Source organism: Myodes glareolus, chromosome 25, assembly GCF_982192425.1.
Source record: "Myodes glareolus chromosome 25, mMyoGla1.1, whole genome shotgun sequence".
Lineage (NCBI taxonomy): Eukaryota > Metazoa > Chordata > Mammalia > Rodentia > Cricetidae > Myodes > Myodes glareolus.
The window spans coordinates 15,536,708-15,556,307 of NC_142050.1; the positions used below are offsets into that span (position 1 = coordinate 15,536,708).

At 43.1% G+C, this 19,600-nt stretch overlaps 1 protein-coding gene across 5 annotated transcripts in view; it reads left to right on the forward strand.

The window, feature by feature from the left end:
- The first annotated feature begins 16,639 nt into the window (after positions 1-16,639).
- Positions 16,640-19,600, forward strand: part of Met (MET proto-oncogene, receptor tyrosine kinase) — a 112,876-nt gene continuing 109,915 nt past the window's right edge. The window contains exon 1 of one of the 5 annotated variants that reach the window (XM_085683709.2): positions 16,640-16,660. The gene's annotated coding sequence lies outside the window, so the exon portion shown is untranslated. Of the gene's footprint in view, positions 16,661-17,170; positions 17,486-19,600 lie in introns of those variants that run through there. The other 4 variants (XM_048448994.3, XM_048448995.3, XM_048448991.3 and 1 more) reach the window with 4 other exon arrangements.

Here is a 19,600-nt window from a genome sequence, read left to right on the forward strand (position 1 = left end):
GCTGTAGACCACACCTAGCTACAAAAAGACAAGTACAGTAGAACTTCATTACAGATGGCCATGTGCTCAGAAAATGGAAAGAAGGCATTCCACTGCTTTAAGAGAAAAATGGATAGATGAGTAGTGTGCCTGCCACAAAGTGTACTCAGTCAGGAGCAAGAATTAATCTCCCAACTAATATTTTACTTTTTATGAGATCCGTAATTTGAATGTTCTGCCTGGATGAACAGCAGACAAATGCTTTATGTAAACCTCTCCGACCACAGTTTCATAAAGGCTTCTGCACTATGAAAAGAGATGATGCACCTTTAAGTCATCTTTATTCACCAGTCATAAAATACATCAATAAACTAAGGAGAGCAGAAGCCATTGACTCAGACATGGCTAATAGGCATCTCATCTCTCCCAGGCAACAATTTCTAGAGTGCCCTCAGTGTTTGCTTTTTACACAATTTTAACTCATGCAATATCTTTCAGTAGACAATCTCAAAAAGCTTTCATAAGCATTAATTAACTAAACTTCACAACACACTTGAGAACGGTATATTAATACATCCATTTACATGGCTGGAAGCCAGATGAACATTAGCAGTCAAGCAATATGAGCTGACTTGGTTTCCGCCATGAAAGGATACCAAACAAGCATGAGGTTCAATGGCAATCTGATAATCGTCTTCATAGTTACCCCTAGGCTAGTATTATTCTATGCCCAATGTAAGCAAACCATGTCACTAAAACAAAGAGTAAACGGAAACCTTTATTTTGAAATGCCACTTCAGCTTAAAAGAAAGCAACATGTAATCTTTATATAAATCAAAGCACAATAATAACATTGGAAAGATTTTCATCAAGGAGATTTTTAGCACTAAGCTTACAATTTGTCTCCAGATTAAATTGGAAAAGGCATTGTTAAATAAGAGTTATTCAGTCCATGCGTCAGGAAGGGATAGAGGACATCTGATTTATTTGAATGAAATAATAAACCATGTACGAATATGCATTATATATTTTCTGAACTTTAGAGATTTGTATTGAATAAATAATAGAAATAATAGTGGAATACGTGAATATTTATGCATTTGCTGCCTTTGGTATGACATTTCTTGGCAATGTTTAAAATCCCAAGGTTTATATACACTCCATGTGTTTAAAGAATTTTTTTAAAATACAAAAGAGTTATAACCATGGACCTTCATGGGGCATATAATGCTATTTCAGACCCTAAGTGAACATTTATATACTGTGCTTATTTCTAGCAATCTGGTCTATGTCTAATATACTGAAGTCTCTGCCTCAGTTTGACACTCAGACTTGATAGGAAAATCAAGTTACATTCATAGAAATGAGCAAGTGTCTAGTCCAGGACATCTGGTAATAACCAGCAGGAGATGATGGAATGGGACCTTAACACCATCTCCTGGGAAACCTTTCATAAGCCTCCTTCAGTAGACTTTTTTCCCAACTCTCAAATAAGGGTAAAGTCCTAACGTTCCTTGAGAGAGGCTGTTCTCTCACTTCACAAGAACAAGATAAATGTTGAACGTGTCTCTTAGCACACTATCCCGAGACTAGTTGGTAGAATGAGGGGCTGTGATTCCCATCTACCTGGTGAACCCTTTCTTTATGAATTGCCATGTTCAAAACACTAGCAAACCTTTAAAACTAGTGACCCATCAAGGTCATCTTGAGGCTAAAAGCCTAAGTGTGTAGAATATGTTGTTTGACTGCACTAAATAGGTGATTTTTGAAAGGAAAATTTTACCTTTAATGACTAAAAATAATTTTTTTTGGTAATCAGAACCTAAAAACTGTGTGAAGTCTTTTCTCAAAGAAGAGAGAGAAACAGGAAAGATGATGGTGACTACGACAGCTTGGGAGATAGTGCTACCTCCTGCGAATGGAACTCTTTCATTCAAGAGTTTCATCTGTCAGTACTGAAGCTCTTGTTAAAAAGACAGATCCGTATACATGAAACAGAGTTTTCTAAAGAAAACCAAGGACTTTTGCCTATAGATTTGTTATGTAAAATTGACAGCGTTCTGACGAGTAGTAAGAAGTAGACATCTGAGCAATAGATAGGTCCTGATGTTAAGGAGCGCATAACCAGAAAGCAAGATAGAATGCTCTGTTTCTACATAGGACACGAGTAGATGGGGAAACCAGAAAGCCTGTGGGCACAAGCGAAGAAGAAAAATGCCTTTCTGGCTTCCATGACATGAACTGTGTGGCTCCAAGATGCCTTCCTGAACATGACGAGCTAAAAGCTCTAAAGTTGTGAGTCCAATTATTTCTTCAAATTGTTTGTCTTGAGCTGCAGACAAAGCGAACACAGTAATTTGCTGTCAAAATACCCTGCCAGAGGGATGACTTCGCAAGTAAGAGCATGAAGTTCTTCTCAGAAGAAGAAATACAAATAGCTAAGAAATACTTTTAAGGGTGTTCACTAGCTTAGCCATCACAGAAATGCAAACTAAAACTACTTTAAGATTTCATCTTACCCTAGCCATAATGGCTATGATTAATAAAATTTTTTAAAAAAAGACAACAAATATTGGTAAGGATGTGGGGAATGGGGATCCCTTTTGCACTGTTAGTGGGAGTGAAAACTGGTGCAGGCACTATGTAAAACAATCCCCCACCCCAAAACTAGAAATAGATCTACCATACGACCCTGCTATACCATTCCTGGGCATATACCCAAAGGGCTATTTTGTGCTACAGAGACAAATGCTCATCCATGTTCATTGCTGCTCTGTCCTCAATAGACAGGGCATGGAAACAGCTTCGCTGTCCATCAACTGAGAGATGGATAATGAAGAGGTGATACTGATGCACAATGGAATTTTATTTCACTGTAAAGAAAATAAAATCTTGCACCTTAGGTCAGGAAGTAGAAAGGGAAAACATTGTACTATGTGAGGAGACTCAGATCCAGGGAGACAAAAATCACACAGTCTCACTCATACGTGGAGTGCAGAATCAAACGTTTAGATTTGTGTGTGTTTAAGCTAGAGGACCCATAGAATCCAGGAAACTAGAAAGGAGCCATTGGTGGGGAGGAGGAAGAAAATCTTAAGGGAAGAGAGACTGTCAAACACAGGTAGCATGAAGGACAAAGAGAGAATAGTGGGGAGGGTGGTACTTGGAAGAGAGATTCGAGGGTAGGATGAAAAACGGGGCTAGAGAGGTACAACTAAATGCTAAGGATGTTTGAAAAACCCATTTAGAAACTTACCAACCTACTATTTATGATTCGCACTCACGCACGCACGTGCGTGTGTGCGTGCGTGCGTGCGTGCGTGCGTGCGTGTGTGTGTGTGTGTGTGTTTGTGTTCATATAGACAACTAAATTGGAGTTATCCTACATGGGAATGATGCTCCTCCAAGAAATCGTAAGATACCAAATAAAAATCCCAGTGCCAGGATGGGATGCCTCTCCTCTACTTGTTAGTTGGTTGTATCGCAGAGACTCCCAAAATAATACAGCTTCCCTCATACTGACCAATTTCTGTATTACCAGAAGGCACTGTGCAGGCTGCTGGGGGAGAAAATTCACATTTTTACGCAACTGGGAACCCCAAAAGTTATAATAATGAGAAGCATGGGATGATATGCCTATGTGTGCAATAGTGGCATGAGTGTTTGTGGGTAATTGAGTCTTTTTTATGGGATTTAAGATTCACTTCACTGAGAGAAATATGTATGGTGCTGTAAATTTAGCCAAGAACCCATAGCTAGAGAGGCCCCAGTGATGAACCTACTACTTTTGCTCTATTAAATGCATACAGCATCAGACTCTTCTCTAACATCTGTTCCCAGAGCTTAGCATAGCTCGCAGACCTCATCAGAGAGGTTTCTTTGTGCAGTAAACTGGGACTAGCATAAGATCTCACAACTGATCAAAGAACATTAAATACGTGTTTGTGGAGTGTTTACTTACAAATGAGACATCCATAACATGCCACACCATCTCCCCCAAGGCTTAAGGACTTTCCTGGAAGAGATGGTAGAAAGATTGTAAGAGCCAGAGGTCAGGGAGGACTGGAGAGAAGCCATGTTCTGGATATGACCAGACCACTGTGCTCACAATTTCAGAGAAGCTTGTGTGTGGTTGCCTTCACAACACCTGCACAAAATCGTCAAGCCAGTCAACCAAGGTAGAAGGGCTCTCAAGCCCCCATCTCTCACTGAGGAACTACTGAAAGTTCATGGCTTCTGAGGGATGGAGAGTTTTTTTTTGAAAGATGGGGCCACTGATAGGTTGACCATACTCCAGTAGTTTGGCCCACACTCACTAGTATACGCTCAGCACAAATTAGATGAGGTGGGTTAGCGTTTGAAACTGTTGAAGAGTTTTTAACTGAGCCATCTCTCTAGCCCCCAGTCTTCCCACTTCTTACCTCTTGATCTGCACATATCTCTCATGCCCCAACCCTGGCACAAAGTTCTCCTTATTCACCAGGACCTTTCTGATCTCTACTCTACCTGAATTTAGGATCTCTAGGCTGCTTCTATCATCAGGGCTAAATAAGCGAATTTTCCAGGTCAACTATCTTGAGCTTTAAGGGCCGCTCTGAACCAACAATCGGGCCCCAAAGTCCTATGGGTGAACATCTATTAGAATCGCATTAGCCCCGACCTTTGAGATCTGATTCACCCCACATGACTGTGTAGAATTATAAATGAACACCGCTCTACAAGGATTAAGCTGTCCTTTCAACAATGGAGACCTTGTTATATGTTTTAGAATTTTGCCAAAATTAGGCATCCTTCCTAGTTCGGGTTCTATTTCTTTTCTTTTGGTAGTCATGGGAAAGAAACTACCGAATCCTGAGTCAAACAGGCAGATGTGAAGTCCTGTCTGCTTGAGCAGCCAAGAGCCCTAACAGTGTTCAGCTTGGTCGCAGAATAGCCAGAGTTCTTCTTCCCACACTTAAGCTAAGGGCCATGAGAATGATCAACAGATGCTTCCAAGGGGAGCTGCATGTGAATATTAGGGTGACATCAGACACAACCCTTTTGCTTAAGAGCCATGAAATCTGTTTTCTGTAACATACCTCACTTTGGCAAGTTTAATGGACTCAAGCAATCTCAGTTTCTCATCTCCTATGGGGCACTAAGCACAAACTACTTTTTGCCTATCCAACAAGCCATATCTAGCACTCATGTGATCTTAGCAAAGACAAATTTATCACAAGAATTCTGCACACATTGTATGTCTCTCCCTTTGTGTAATGTGTACATGTCCTTTGGAAATGAGATACCAATCTCAGTGTGACTTCCTTAAGAATAATAGACACTGTCACAGTTTGTTAATCCCATTTGTCTCCCAGGAGAAGGGGAAGATTATTAATTACCCACTGGAGGTCAGGGGGTCATTAGGCCCTTAAAGGCCATTTACCTAAGACTCCCTCAGGACATGAACTAGCTGGAAGCTGGACAGACCTCCATACTCCGCACATGTTGGCTCTGCTCTCAGAACATGACATCTACCAGAGTATCTGAAGGGGACACAACCCAATTTCCAGAGCTGTTAGTGAATTTCACAATTTTATATGTACATAAAGATGAAGGACCTTAAGAATTCTTATGGACAGCGCTATTTCTGGTTCCTTCCTAACCAAGCAACTATAGAGCTGGGTCGGCCTGTATTTGCAGTAAGTCTATACATTGGATATACAACACTCTTAAAAGGTATAGGATCTCTTTTCCCTTAAGCACACTGACAGCTTCTCTCGTTTTCTTTGGCTTAGCACTCTCTGATCCATAAAGTAGAAGTTAGAGAACACTGCACAAATTAGTATATCATTGGGTTATGTTGTCAGAAAAGAAACACAGCTAATTGCAATACAGTGTGAGATACACTAAATTAGGGGTATGAAATGCCAATGGAAAATAGATGATGCCACCTGCCAGCCTGCCCAGGGAGAGGGCCAGGCAAAGAAGCTTTCCAATATAAGGTTTGGATTTTGAAGACTGTACAGAAATTACAATGTGAATACAATAAGAAAAATCTTTCCCACAGAAGGTAGCAAGCAAGACAGATACCACTGTAGTACGGTTGGCATACAGCCTCCCTTCTTGAGGGAAGAGAACCCACGGTTTCCTTTTAGGATTTCGCAAAGAGGTCAAAAACCAAGAGCAAGGACCACCTTCACTTTGCAGTTCTCACAAGTTTGATGATTTTTCTGTTACCAGTCTTGAACTTAAGCTTCACCCTCTTCCCAAAGGAGACCCAGTACAAGCTGGATATGTTAGCTATCCATTGTTGCAACTGATACCTAACAAAAGTCAGCGTATGAAGAAAAAATGTTTATTTTGGTTCATAGTTTTAGACATTTAAATCCAAGATCATGGGCCTCACTGTTCTGGGGATAGTACATTATGATGGGGACTTAGAAGCAGAGCAAAGTTGCTCAACTCCCCATGTGGTTCAGAAGCAGTCTTATAGAGTTTTATGGCTGTGAAGAAACACAATGACCACTGCAACTCTTATGATGGAAAGTATTTAATTGTGGCTGGCTTACATGATTAGCTTAGTCCGTTATCGACATGGTAGGAAGCATGGCAGCATGCAAGCCGACATGGTGTTGGAGAAGGAACCAAGAGCTCTGCATCCCGATCGCGGGCAGCATGGCACTGGACCTAGCTTAAGAATCTGAAACCTCAAAGTCCACCCCCAGTAACACACTTATTCCAACAAAGCCACACCTCCTGATGCCACTTCTTATAAACGTATGTGGGTCATTTTCATTCGAACGGCTGCGGATGCTAAGAGAGAAACAATGACGATCCTCCAACCCCACCGTCTGTCTCAAGCACATACCCAAAATGACCTAGGACCTCCCCTAGGCTCCATCTCTGAAGGCTTCCATCTCCTACCAATAGCATCACACCCTGGTAACCGAACCTTTTATAGATGGAGCTTTGTGGTACTATGTCAAGCCATTCTATGAAACAGCCTTTCTACTTACTCTAGAGTCTGGGCAGTATCTCCTGTTCGTTCTGTGTTGTGTTAATCTGTGCATGAGGAACGTCATTAGAACTGAAGCTAGCACCCACATTTAACTTCTCCATGTTCCCACAGGAGAAAAATTTCTTCCCCGACAGCAGCCTGCTCTGCCATTTCCCACTGCCCTTCTCTAAGGCATCAAAGATATTTTTATGGCATGTTCTCTATGGCCTTGAAAGTTTTGGAACCCTAGATTACATCAGAATGTTCATATAAACACACACTAAAAATCATTGTTTTCAATGACGTAAGAACTTAATGTTGAATTTCCTTCACTTTTCTCAAGCAGCCTGACACTGTCATCTTAGTGGGAAGACACTGAGATGATCACTTTTCTGGTAGTCACTGTCAGAGTCCTGTGATCTGACTCAAGATCTAAACAGTATCAAACTCTAGAGTTGTGAATGTAAAATATGATGACAGGTTATGAACCTAAAACCACCATAAGTAATACAGAAGACAGAATGTGCTACATGGGCTGGGTAAATGGCTCAGTGGCTAAAGGATCCTGTTGCCAAGTCCAACGATCTGAGTTCAATCCCTGGGACTCACATGCGAGAAGGGGAGAACCCTTCTCCCAAGTCATCTTCTGACTTTCACACTTGTACACTGGCACACACTTGCATGTGTGTGTGTGTGTGCACAAAAGTTCACACTAAACAATTAAATCAATGTAAATAAACAAAAATCATTATGGTAATTGAATTTCCTACACCACTGTGGGAAAAACATGGAAGATTTAGACCTTCCAAATGGAGGAGGGGAAGTAATGCAGAGACACAACGAATTAAGACGTGGCGGGGGGTCCTGAGAGCTTGCTCTCCCTGCTGTGTGATGGGACTCAGAGCATCGGGAGGAGAGTGCTCATCGTGGCCACCATTACTGTGAGTTCTCAACACAGCATCTGACGTAGCACAGAGATGCTTTGCAGGGTCATAACCACCACAAGAACAGAGCAAAGATAAATTGGAATCTGTTGACATCATACTGCCTGCCCCTGACCACACAGAGGTGACAGGAATCTTCAGGAAAGATGACGGTTGCTTCTCTCCCACCTCCCAGAAGCATGCATCTTCCCTTTTGCTCAACTCCAATCTGGAACTACGTGAAAATAGAGTGTCTGACAGCCTCAGGTCTGAATATAACCTAGTAGTTAGTAGCTGTACTGGCTGATTTAATGCTGGAACTTCCCATAGTCCATTATGTCCGTGCCTCAAACTGAGAAAGTCCCAATGAATGCATGGTTGTATGCCACTTAAAGGCAAAAAACGACTTAGAAAAAATAACATTTTGCCCTCAAATTCTAAAAGTCTAATTGATGCATAAAATCTTATCAACCTATAGCTTACAATACGATATTTTCATATGGAGGAACGGAGCCTTTCTGCTCAGTTTCTGTCACTTTTATATGGTTCTACATATCCCACACCCTAAGCATCTAGCCAACTTTCCTCCCATCCCAGTATCTGGGTAATCACTACCTTAGAGCACACATTCATCATTGCTCATTGGCATTAAAAATAGATAATACTTGTCTCTTGGAAACTGCCTCAATCTTACCGTGTTCCAAATGTTCCATCAAAATGGAGTGCTCCCCTGAAAGGTAGCATTCCCACACCAAAGCCCTGACTACCCCAGGAGAACCGGTTCCTGCACCTTTCATTCGAAATCAAAGGTACTCAAGCCCCTTCTTTGTTAGAAAGCAGAATGGTATTTACAGATAACCTAGCTAAGGTGAATACTTTAATTCACCTCAGATTTCTTGTAATGCCTAATGCAATGTAAATGTCATGCAAACAATTGGTCCAGACCGTAAAATCAGCAAAAGTAGATGTGCTTACCCTCTCTTCTAAGATTTAACTCCATCTACTTCCTCTTGTAAATCCAGTCACCTGACAAAACACTACTCATTCCCTCCGGAAGATGTGCATGGGCTTCCTTACAGTGTCCTCCAGGGCACATGGTCACAAAATTCTCCTAAAAGTGAGGAATGCTTGCCAAGTGATGTCACGTATACTGATTTACATGTCTGTCTTCATGCCAGACTGTTAGGTTCTCGATGTAAAGGACCACAACTGACTCATCTTCATATCCCCAGGCACTAACAAATTTCCCTGGCACGTGGACTAAGCTCAATAAACATTTGGATGAAAACCTACTTGATCTAGTTCAAGATTTGATATGTATAAGTATTTTATTCCACATTTACAGCTGCTTCAATACAAACTGTGAGTCCCATAAAATATACGTTTATCTTATAAACGTTGGTTGATTGGAGATAATTCAATAAAAGCAAGTGAACAAATATTGAAAGTCAATATAAATCACATGATTTCACTGATCAGACTAATAAGATTATTTCTAAATATCAATTTCACTGGCGTGATTTACACTTTTGGCCTGTCATCAAAATATAGAACAATATGGTTCTCAAAGATGACGCTGTAGATCAAGACACCTGCTGCCAAGCCCAATGACCCAAGTTCAAACCTCAGGACCAGTGGAAGGAGCGAACTCCTGCCATCTGTATTCTGACCTTTGCACAAACAGCGGCACACACTCACAAATAAGTGTTTACCAAAAGTTTTGAGGATGGGTAGCAGCAAAGAAAATGTGCTTTTCTTAACTTTAGGTTGACAAATCCATTCGCTGCCAGGAGCAGTGAAAACGCTGACAGCCCTTGATAACAGCTCTCGCGTGGGGAGTTCAGACCAAAGCAGATGGACCCGATGTGTAGGGAAAGCGTTAACGAGATGTCTTTGCTAATTCAGGTTACACACTCCTTGAAAGTTCCCTCAGCATACGCTTCGAAGTTTGCAGATGATTCTAATCGCAGCTGACGGTTTCGTCTCGAGGTTAGCTTGCAGTTGCCTCCCTTGTGTAGCTTGGTTGGATTCTGCTGGATTTTGTTGGAAAGGCAAGGGTGTTTACAATAGGCCAGTGAGCGCGACGTGCTGTGTCACTGCCAACTTTCTGCTCCTGACCCTTGCTTGTGGACTTATTTCTTTAATTCATCATTGACGACCCAAGGTTAATCCGGAGGTACTGCCATTTCTCTTGTGTGTTTGAGTATACATTAATGGTAATTATGTTTACACTCTAAGGCTGTTAAACAAAAGGCCAAACTCTTGCCAATGTAAAAGAGTTGGAAAGCCTTCTCGACACAACCATGTTTATTATATTTCAGAACATATCAATCACGTGCATTAGTTTCAGTAATTCTAACCAAACCCTTCAAACATTCTACCATTTTTCAATTCCATAAGACTTACATAATTCCCCTTAAACTGTTCAGCTTTGTAGCCATTTTTGAATTGCCTAATTTACTTTTGGACTCATCAAAAATATTCGATCCCTAAGTTGATTATTTAATTATTTGTATTGGAAGGAAAATGGGATTTTATCATATTTGGACTGGACAGTAGTTAATAAGAACCATGCATTGAAGTGCTTTGTTTCTCATAGATGTTCTCATTCTCCTCAACAGAATTCATACAGGAACTGATCTCTTTGCTCCATATGAAGTGGCTTCTATAAAGTTTGGATTGGAACTGAATATTTTAAATATCATTTTCATCAGGATTTAGTACCAGGTTTATAGTTGAAGAAGCTGATCCTTGGGGGATTTAACTGCCCAAACATTCGTGTTAGCAATAAAATCCAGAACTGCAGTAATTATGCAACGACACAGAGACATATTTTTAAAAGACTAACGATAAATAAATGCTGATCCACAAATGAAATATCTGTTTGTGTGGAAGGTGGGTGCACTGCATATAGAGGGCAGAGGTTGAGGCCAGAATTCTTTCTCAATTATTTTTACACCTTGTTTTTTGAAGCAAAGGGTCCCACTGAATTTCAAGCTCACTTACTTCGTTAGGTTGAGCAGCCAGGAAGCCAAATATCTGCCTCTCTTCAGTTGCTCAGTGGTAGGAATATAAGTGTACGCTGCCACACTCCGTCTTTTCCATAGGTCTAAACTCAGGTCCTACAACTGCACAGAAAGCTCTTCACTAATTCTCCGTATTTATTATAATTGCTACATTATTTTCTTAACTAAACCCTTTATGTAAGTACTGAAGTTCTAAAAGATCATTTATTTTTGAAAATGTCTGAGAATCTGCGCGTGCAATATATTTTAATATCCACCTGCTCCCCATCTCCAGCTCCTCCCAAATCCCTCCATATAGCTGTCCCAATTTCATATTTTTTTTTCATTTTTTAGTAAAATACCCATGAAGTCTGAATAGTGCTACCTATATGTGCATGGGTGTATGGCCACTGACAAGAGCATTGACAACCAGGAGCTACATTACCGAGGAAAACTGACTCTCCATATCCCCCCCTCACTCCAGCAGCCATCAATGACTTCTCACCTAGGGATGGGATGTTAGGAGTCCTCTCATACTGGTACTGGAGTGTTGACTGGCTTGATCTTATGCAGGTCTTGTGCAAGCAACCTCAGCTGCTAAGAGCTCATGAGTACAGCAGCAGTATCATGTCCAAAAGACACTGTTTTGCAGCAGGCCTTCCTAACCTCCGGCCCTTCCAATCCTTCTACACCATGGTGCTTCCTGAGGAGGGTGAGGAGGATGCGAAATGTGGGGTTTGTGGCTGAGTGTTCCATTCTCTTCTCTTTGACCAGTTATGAGTCTCCATTTTAATCATCATCCACCGCTAAATAAATAAATAATTAAATAATAAAATATAAAAAGAGAGAGCTTCTATGATGAGGTTTACTACTCCTTGGGCATAAGGATTAATTAGTATTTAGAAAGCAGTTTGATACTCTGTGTATTTAGCAAAACAGTAGTAGTAAGTTCTTCCCCAAGGACTGTGAGTTTCCCGGCATAGGTTCTTGGTTAAATTTATAGTACCGGGCGGGAGTGAGGAGTTTTAAATCAACTGGTGGATCGCATGGACTAATTAGGAAATGAACATTCTCTAGTGCTGCACTGGATAAAAATGAAAACAGTCCTTTCCAAAAACACCTTCACCCATTCACCACAAAGTAGAAGAGAAAAGAGAAAAGAAAAGAAGTGACTATGGTTTTGAAGTGGGAGGTAATGACAGGAGAAAGGATTGTTGGAGCTTCTTTCCAGGGCTGTTTCCAAGTCTTGGCCTTCATTTCTGATCTGCTAGAGGACAGACTGGCCAAAGGCCCCCTAGTCAGGGCTCCCAAGTCTGCCATGTGGTCCTTTCTTTCCTCTCCCGTTCCTTGTGTCCTTGCTGCAGTTCATGTTCAGTTTGTCACTTACAGATCCATGAACTAGAAACCTGGTCTCAGGGTTGTGGCTGTGCTACACTGTGCAACCTTTGGGAAATATCGCTTCCCTCTGGTGCTTAGTTACTGGAGCACTAGCTCCAGAAGGGATTAATACCTAATTTACAGGAATTAATACCTAATTTTCTCGAGAGTGGACTGTTATAAACCGGGCCATATCATGTATTTGATGCACCTTTTGCATGATGTCTGATCCCTGTGAATTTCTCTGCCAGATTGTGATACACAGTCAAGATGTCCAAAGTTGAGACCACCCAGTCTTGAAGTTTTAGCTTTTCAACTTTGATAAAAAGCAAGCTTTCATTTTTATAAGGTAGGAAGCCTCCCATGTTTTGACACAGCAATAGAAAGTGTGCTAATACAGCCTCCAAAGGAGAACTCAGAATTGATAGGAACAAAGGCCCAGGAGGAAAACAGTCCTCTTCTTTCTCACATTCAAGTCATCCCTGCCCTCGGCCTGACCGCCCAGGACCTCTGCTCCAGTCTGTGAAGTGTTGTTCAGACAGACAGCATGGAGGAACCAGCACCTTTGGTCCTCACTCTAACCTCAGCCCAGTATGATCAGGCAAGTGGCAGAGGGCTGGTCTTGTCCTGAGTTGCAGCTGACTTCGTGGCCAGAGAAGAAAGGAAATTAAGAAGAAACGGTAGGCTAGGAGTAAAATGGCTGCATTATTCACCAGCATCCTCACAGTTTCTATTCATTACAATGGGAAGCACAGTCATGAAAACAGCAGCTTGGGCCAATTGTGTAACTTTGGTTGGGCTACGGGAGCTCTCTGAGGCTTGATTTCCTAAGTGTAAGGCAAGGATGATGCATGGTCTGGAGTCTATCATGAAGACATCAGAGAAAAAAAAAACCCAAGTATATGACAGACACATTGAGGACTATTGGGAAATGAAATACCTGCTCGGCAGAGGCAGAGTCTTTATGTTAAAATGAATACATCAAACCACTAACAAAATGTGCGCACCCCGTTGGTTGGAAATTCTCACTTTGAGCTTTCCTACCTAGAGTTTGCTCAGTTTTCTGCTTAAAACTGAGACACTTGCTGCTTGTCACCACACAGTCTTTTTGTCCTCAATATTGAAGAGACTCACTCATATCCTTAGATGACTAAACAGGGAGCATTTTTAGAGATGCGGGCATCGGTAGATGACCAACGCAAAGCCACTCCAAAGCATTCCGTATCTCACTGCAGCCCGCAGTCGAAGGCATAGCCCTCCCTCTGCTTACCTGGCATTGCCTTTTCCTTAAAGTCAGGTTTCTCAAAATATGTTATCTAGTGAACTAATTTCATAGGAAATTATCTCTGAGGCTATTAAGAGCAGAGGAAGCAATCCGCAGTGAGCTAAGTTTGGAATGTGATGGGGGAAGTGAAGCTAAGAAGGATTTTTCTCTTTGTTTTGTTCTCTTTTCTCACATGCGAATTTTCAGAACTTTTATTATTCTGATGTGCAATGTATATGTCCCACAGATAATAGAAGCTCCACATTCCTGAATTTTATTTGCCCTCAGAAATAACACAAATGGGCTGTCATCTAAATCTTCTATTGGTTTTGGCGTAAATGTATTTTTTTAGACGCAGCAGCAGAAACAGCAGGGCAGGGAGGTGTAGAACTGAAGGGGCAGGAATGCAGGGACACTTAGCTACCACTGCCAACAGCAGAGCGTGACGTCACGAGCAGAACTCAGGATGCAGTACAGGAGATGATGGTAGGTTGGTGAGACAGACGGGAGAACTCATGGCTTCCCTCCTGTGATTTGTCTTGCAAAACAAAACTGCGGTAACTTTTTATAAGCCCACATGTGTCTGTGAGCCCTGCTCATAACTCGTGAGTAGTAAGTCCTTATGCTAAAGAATTACCTCCATTTCTACTTCAAAAGGCATACCATTTAACATTGAGCTCGATGCTATCTTAAGATCCAAATTTTGATTAATGAAAATAGGGCAGAAAGAGCGTAGCACAGTTAGAGCAAGAGACGGCTTTCACCATCTCCCTTGACCAAAGCCACCAATAGGCCCAGTTCAAGACTGATATATGAGTTTAGCAGCTTGGCTTTGTGCTTTGTGTATTTTTTTTTCTTTTTTTGCCTAAAAACACTCAGACAAAGGTAGTTCAGTTCTTTTGTCTACTTACGTTTTGCCAGATGCTGGGGCACATGCTTTGTTTCTGGCTCCATGTTTAATCCTCTTTTAGCCAAGAGTTAGCTAGCAGCAGAGAAGGGACCGAATTCTTGACTCCAGACCACTGTGCGGACAGTTTAGGGACACCTTGTCCCCCATTTCAAGGGTGTATCCATTTTGAGTTCTTCGAAGACTACGGGTGACAGAAACCCTGGCTGTTTGTGTCTGGTTGAAGGGCTTTCCCCACAAGCATGAAGTCTGGGAGCAAGCATGTGTGGGTCAGTGTCAGCACCAACTTCTTTCCCGGTGACAGAATGACTCGCTCTCTTTTAGACGTCACTTTCGAACTCAAGAAAGCAAGGAAAAGAGGAGGTGGACCCAGCTTATTCCTTCCCTTTACAGAAGACATTAACCCCCTTTCCAAAGGTAGCATCAGATTTCTCTTGTATTTCATTACCAGAGTGACAGATAGCTTCCATCCACATCTGGCTGCAAAGGATTCTGGGACATTTTTTCAAGCCTGTGGGCCCAGTGCAGGGAAGGGAAATGTGCTTGGGAACAGGTGCTGGCTTAGCCAGTCAATAATATTGGCCACAGTGGTTTGGTATGGTTAGGAAAATACCAGGAGAACTTCATCATGCTGTGTGTCAGCCAGCCTCAGACCCTAAGAAAGTAAAGGAACAATTAGTTTGCTTCCAAAGAATGGAATTATGGAAGTTCTGTAATCTTTAGGAAGTATCTGCTCCCATCGTTCTAAAGATGGGACATAATTTTCCTAATAGGCCAGTCCAGGCAGTGTGTAAGTTCCACAGTGACAATGCTCACGGTCATTCTTTTAATCGTGTTATTCTTAGCTCCCTTTACAAATTATTATATCCTGGTTTATGGTTAGTATGTCAAAATAATAATTTCAATTCAGTTTAGAAACTGAATTGGAATTTGCTCTTGAGTAGAAAAAAAATGAAAATCCAATTCTTAAAAGCATAATATATTGCTTGCACGTATAATCTAGTTTTCAGTTTGTTTGTACTGCCTTTTCTGGGTCTTTATACAACTTTAATTGTTTTTGTTGTTGTTGCTCTGTTTTTCTATTTTTATCATAGCACTCAAACTCGGAAAACCTGTTAAGGCAACTACATGTGATGTAAAAAATCCAGTTAACATATTGCTATGGAAACCAGGAAATAGAAACAGCACTCTAATCATTCATTTAGACAACTGTGGTTGTGTGTGTGTGTGTGTGTGCGCATGTGTGTGTGTGCACGTGTGTGTGTGTGTATAAGTCATCTATGCACTTTCCTTTGTGAGATGTTATACACTTTGAAGCTAATCAGGATGCCCTTTTACAAGTCCAGTGTCCGGTAACCTGGAACACCGGAGGTTTAGAGTGAGCTCCAGCCTGCACTAATGACACATGATATTTAGAAGGGCCGTGTTGAATCAGGCTTGCCTGAACTGGAGCTGCTGTAGACCCTTGAAGGAGATTCGAGAACTGAGTTTTGTTCTAACTCTGGGTTTCTTAAGCTCTGTGGCCTTGCGAGGAACTTGTACGAACTGTTTTATTCATCTGCAAAATGATTCCATGCAGGACTCCAAAAATGTAATAGGAACTTTCCTTTTCCATCAAACTGAAGAGCCGTGAGGTAAACAGCTCTGGGGACTGAAATAGCTCTGTCTACTGTCTGCTAACATACGGGGCTCATAGTGCAGCAATAAGAAATGTTTGAGACAAGGGCGTGTTACTTTCCCAGTCTTCATTCTGTGTGTAGTAGGTGCCACCTGTCAGTGGAGTGGCTGGCGGTGACTAGCGAATCCCTACCTGTTTCCGTTGTCAAACCAGCTCTTAGAACAGTCCTAAAGGAAGAACTGGAGTCCTAAAAGGCAATGATTCCTTAGATTATTTCACCTTACTGTATTCTGGTAGGTAAATGTGAATTCTCATAAGTTGACTGTTGCCCCAAACCCTTCTCAACGATCTGAGACTTGAACTTTCGTGTTGGTTTTGTTAATTGCTATTTGTCTATTTAATCACCCTATGTCCGGCTATGAGAAAAAGTGAAAGTTAAACGGAAGCCTCTGCTGGGTTAAACTCCTGGGGTTCTTCCTCTAGAAATCTCGAGTTATTATAGTAGGGGATAATGGTTGCAAAATGAAATCACTGGGACAATCCGCCCATGCACTCCCACCAGCGTCTGTGACAAAGAGCGCCTTGTTTCAGCCCAGATTTCTGTCTCGCGGGTGAGTGCGTGGCCGCCACCGCGGGCGGGAGTGGGAGAGGCTGCATCGCCCGGGTGCGCCTGGGGTGCGTGCGCTCAGTGCGGGTGACACTCGCTGCGGGAGCACCAGGAGGGGGAGACTCGGGGCCGCTGATCTCCCGCTGTGTTTGCTTCAGACTCCAGAGCGGGGGAAGGAGGAGAAAACAAGTAGCCAGAGAGAGGGAAACTTTGCCACCTAGAAAGTTTCACCTTGTCGAGGGCGGAGGTGGGGCGGGGCTTGAGAAAGCGCGACCCCCCCTTCCCCCCAAGGCCAGGCGCACGGGCGGCGGGAAGGGCGGAGACGGTGTCCCCCACCCACCCCGAGGGTGGTGCCAGTTCCCACCTCGGCCCCTCGAGGGACCGGTGGGACAGACCGAGAGCGACAGGGACGAACGGACACGTGCTGGGGCGGGTGCCTGGGTCTCATCGCCTCCAGCCCGGACGCGCCGGGGCGCCGCCAATGCCCGGCTGAGTCACGGGCCGGGCAGGGCGCGTGTGGGAAGGGGCGGAGCAGTCCGAGGGCGCTCGGCGGGGTTCGGCCCGGGCCGCAGGTGACCGGGACAGCCTCGCCGCCCACAGCTCCCGATCCCGGGTGACCTGGTGCCGAGCCAGATGCGGGGCGACCGCTGACTCGCCGGAGAAGGGCGGAGCGCGCGGGTGGTCCCGGCCGGCTGACTTCGCGCTCCCGGGCACCGCAAGGTACAAACTCCAGCCGCGTCAATCCCGCACCCACCCTCTCCCAGCACCTCCGCTTTCTTTGTTCCACTAAAGCGAACTGGTTGCCGCTCCGCAGGGCAAGACCACCGAGGTGGGTGCGAGCTCCGGGGGCTTGGGAAACTGAAGGGATAGGGTCGGGGAAGGTGCAAACTAGAATTGAGCTTGTCGCCTTAGGAGAGTGTTGTTCACGGCCACCTGTGTGACTCAGGGCGCTGGGAGCAGTGGGTGCTCAGGGACTGCTGTGGCTCTGCAAGTTTTACCGTCGTGATTTGACTCAGCCCTTACAAAAGGGATCCGGTCACCCTGTCCAGGGTGATGTAGCCTTCAAGGTTTGAGCTCAGCTATTTCCTTGTTCCCAGCCCTGCTTTATCTGCCTTGTGCGGGGCGGGGGTGGGGGGGGCGTCTTTCCAAAGGGCAGGTGTTTCTGGGATGGTCTGAATTTTTTATTCCTGGCAAACACGCAGAGTGTGTGATCCATCATTTTTGATCCTACTTGATCTTTCTGCTGGGTCTCTGTGGAGGTGAAATACATTATAACCAGAGGTCAGGCTGTCTGGCTAGTACTGGTATAATTACTAAAACACTAATGAAAGTACAATGCAGAATTTATTCCAAACTGTGGTTTTCCATTTCCTATCTTTTTATGTTGTAGAAAAGCCATTTGCTAATTTGGCAGTTGACAAGGGTTTCAGGGGTTCACGCATGAATGCTTGTCCGTGGGTTTTTGCCTTATCACAGGCTGTGTTCAAAGCAGCACTCAGGCAGAATGAAATATTGTCAACTTTTTTAGGCGAAAGAATCAGGAATCTCTAATTGCCAAGTTAAAACGGTCCATGAATATGAGGAGATTGTAAAAGCTGTAACTGGAGAGAATATAGACCGCATGTTAAGAAGACTGTTCGCATTTTGTAGCACTGGGTGGAGGTTTGTTCTGTCGCTTCCAGCAGCCAGCCACACACACATTGCGATGCAAATGGATTCAGAAGAACATTATTTTCCTTTACAGCTCAACTATTATAGCTGACTAATGAATTTTTTCTGCATGAAGATGATCTGAAAATGATGTGCGTGGTGTTTTCCTTTGCTACTGGGATATAAATTGTGCTTTTATGGGAACCCTGTTAATGTTGCTCAGATTAGTTACAGGTATATAGCTTTCCTCTCCATCTGGAAGCCGACTCGGCTTTGTTCTCAAGGGTAAACTTCCATTGTGGAACAGAAATGAGGTGCTGTGCTCTCTGCCATTGCAGACCGTGAGATAGCCAGTGTTTCCCTCATTTGAACAGATAAATAACACGCATGATATGTACATCTTCGATAAGAAGTTTTATGGCACCGAAAAATGTGTTCCTACAAAGTGTAATAGGTGCTTTAAATCTCGTGGTCAGTTTCCAGACTCGGCAGGGCGCTCGTCAATAGTTATTAACTTAGGCATAGTCCACTGCAAACAAGATGAATTTAGAGCGTGTCGAGGATGATCAGGCTACTGCTGCCTTTTCCCATACTGCTTTGTTCTTGATCATGTGCAGCAAGGGGTTTACACTGGGGATGCACTACAGGCTCTGAGAACCTAGGGCAAGCTTTATCTGTAAAATAGAAAAGTAAAACTGGCGACAGGCCGTTAACATGAAAGTTTAATATTGTGTTATTTTTTAAGTCTATAGTGAGAGGAAAATAATTTTCTCAACAAGGTAAATAGCTACAACTTACGATTTCTAAGACCATATGAGCAAATTCCCTGTGTTTGTCCTGAACTTTTTAAAAAAATGGTTTCAATGAGGACTGCACTTAGAAATACACTTTAAAGGTCAATTTGCAGCACTGATAATAGAAATAAATAGTTTACAGTAGAGTTAGTCGGGTTTTTTTGTTGTTGTTTTTTTTTTTAGCAAGTCTGTGTAATAACCGCAGGTACAGGTTTTCTCAGATGTGGTTTTCTCAGAACAAAGAGAAGAACTCAGGGGCTGGCACTGTGTGGCTGTCCGAGTGTCCCTCTCTGGTTCACACCCATGGTCAGGCTTGGCTAACCACGCATCCAGACTCCCTCTCGCTTCTGTCCCCCTTGGCTTTTCATCTCGATCCCTTGGCTTCACCCCCATTTCACACAGTTTCCTGGTTTCTTCCTCACTGGCATTCGGCTTGGTGATCGTCAGCAGAGCCATCTCTCCCGGTTTTTCCCTATCACTGCAGGGGAAAATGTGTACAG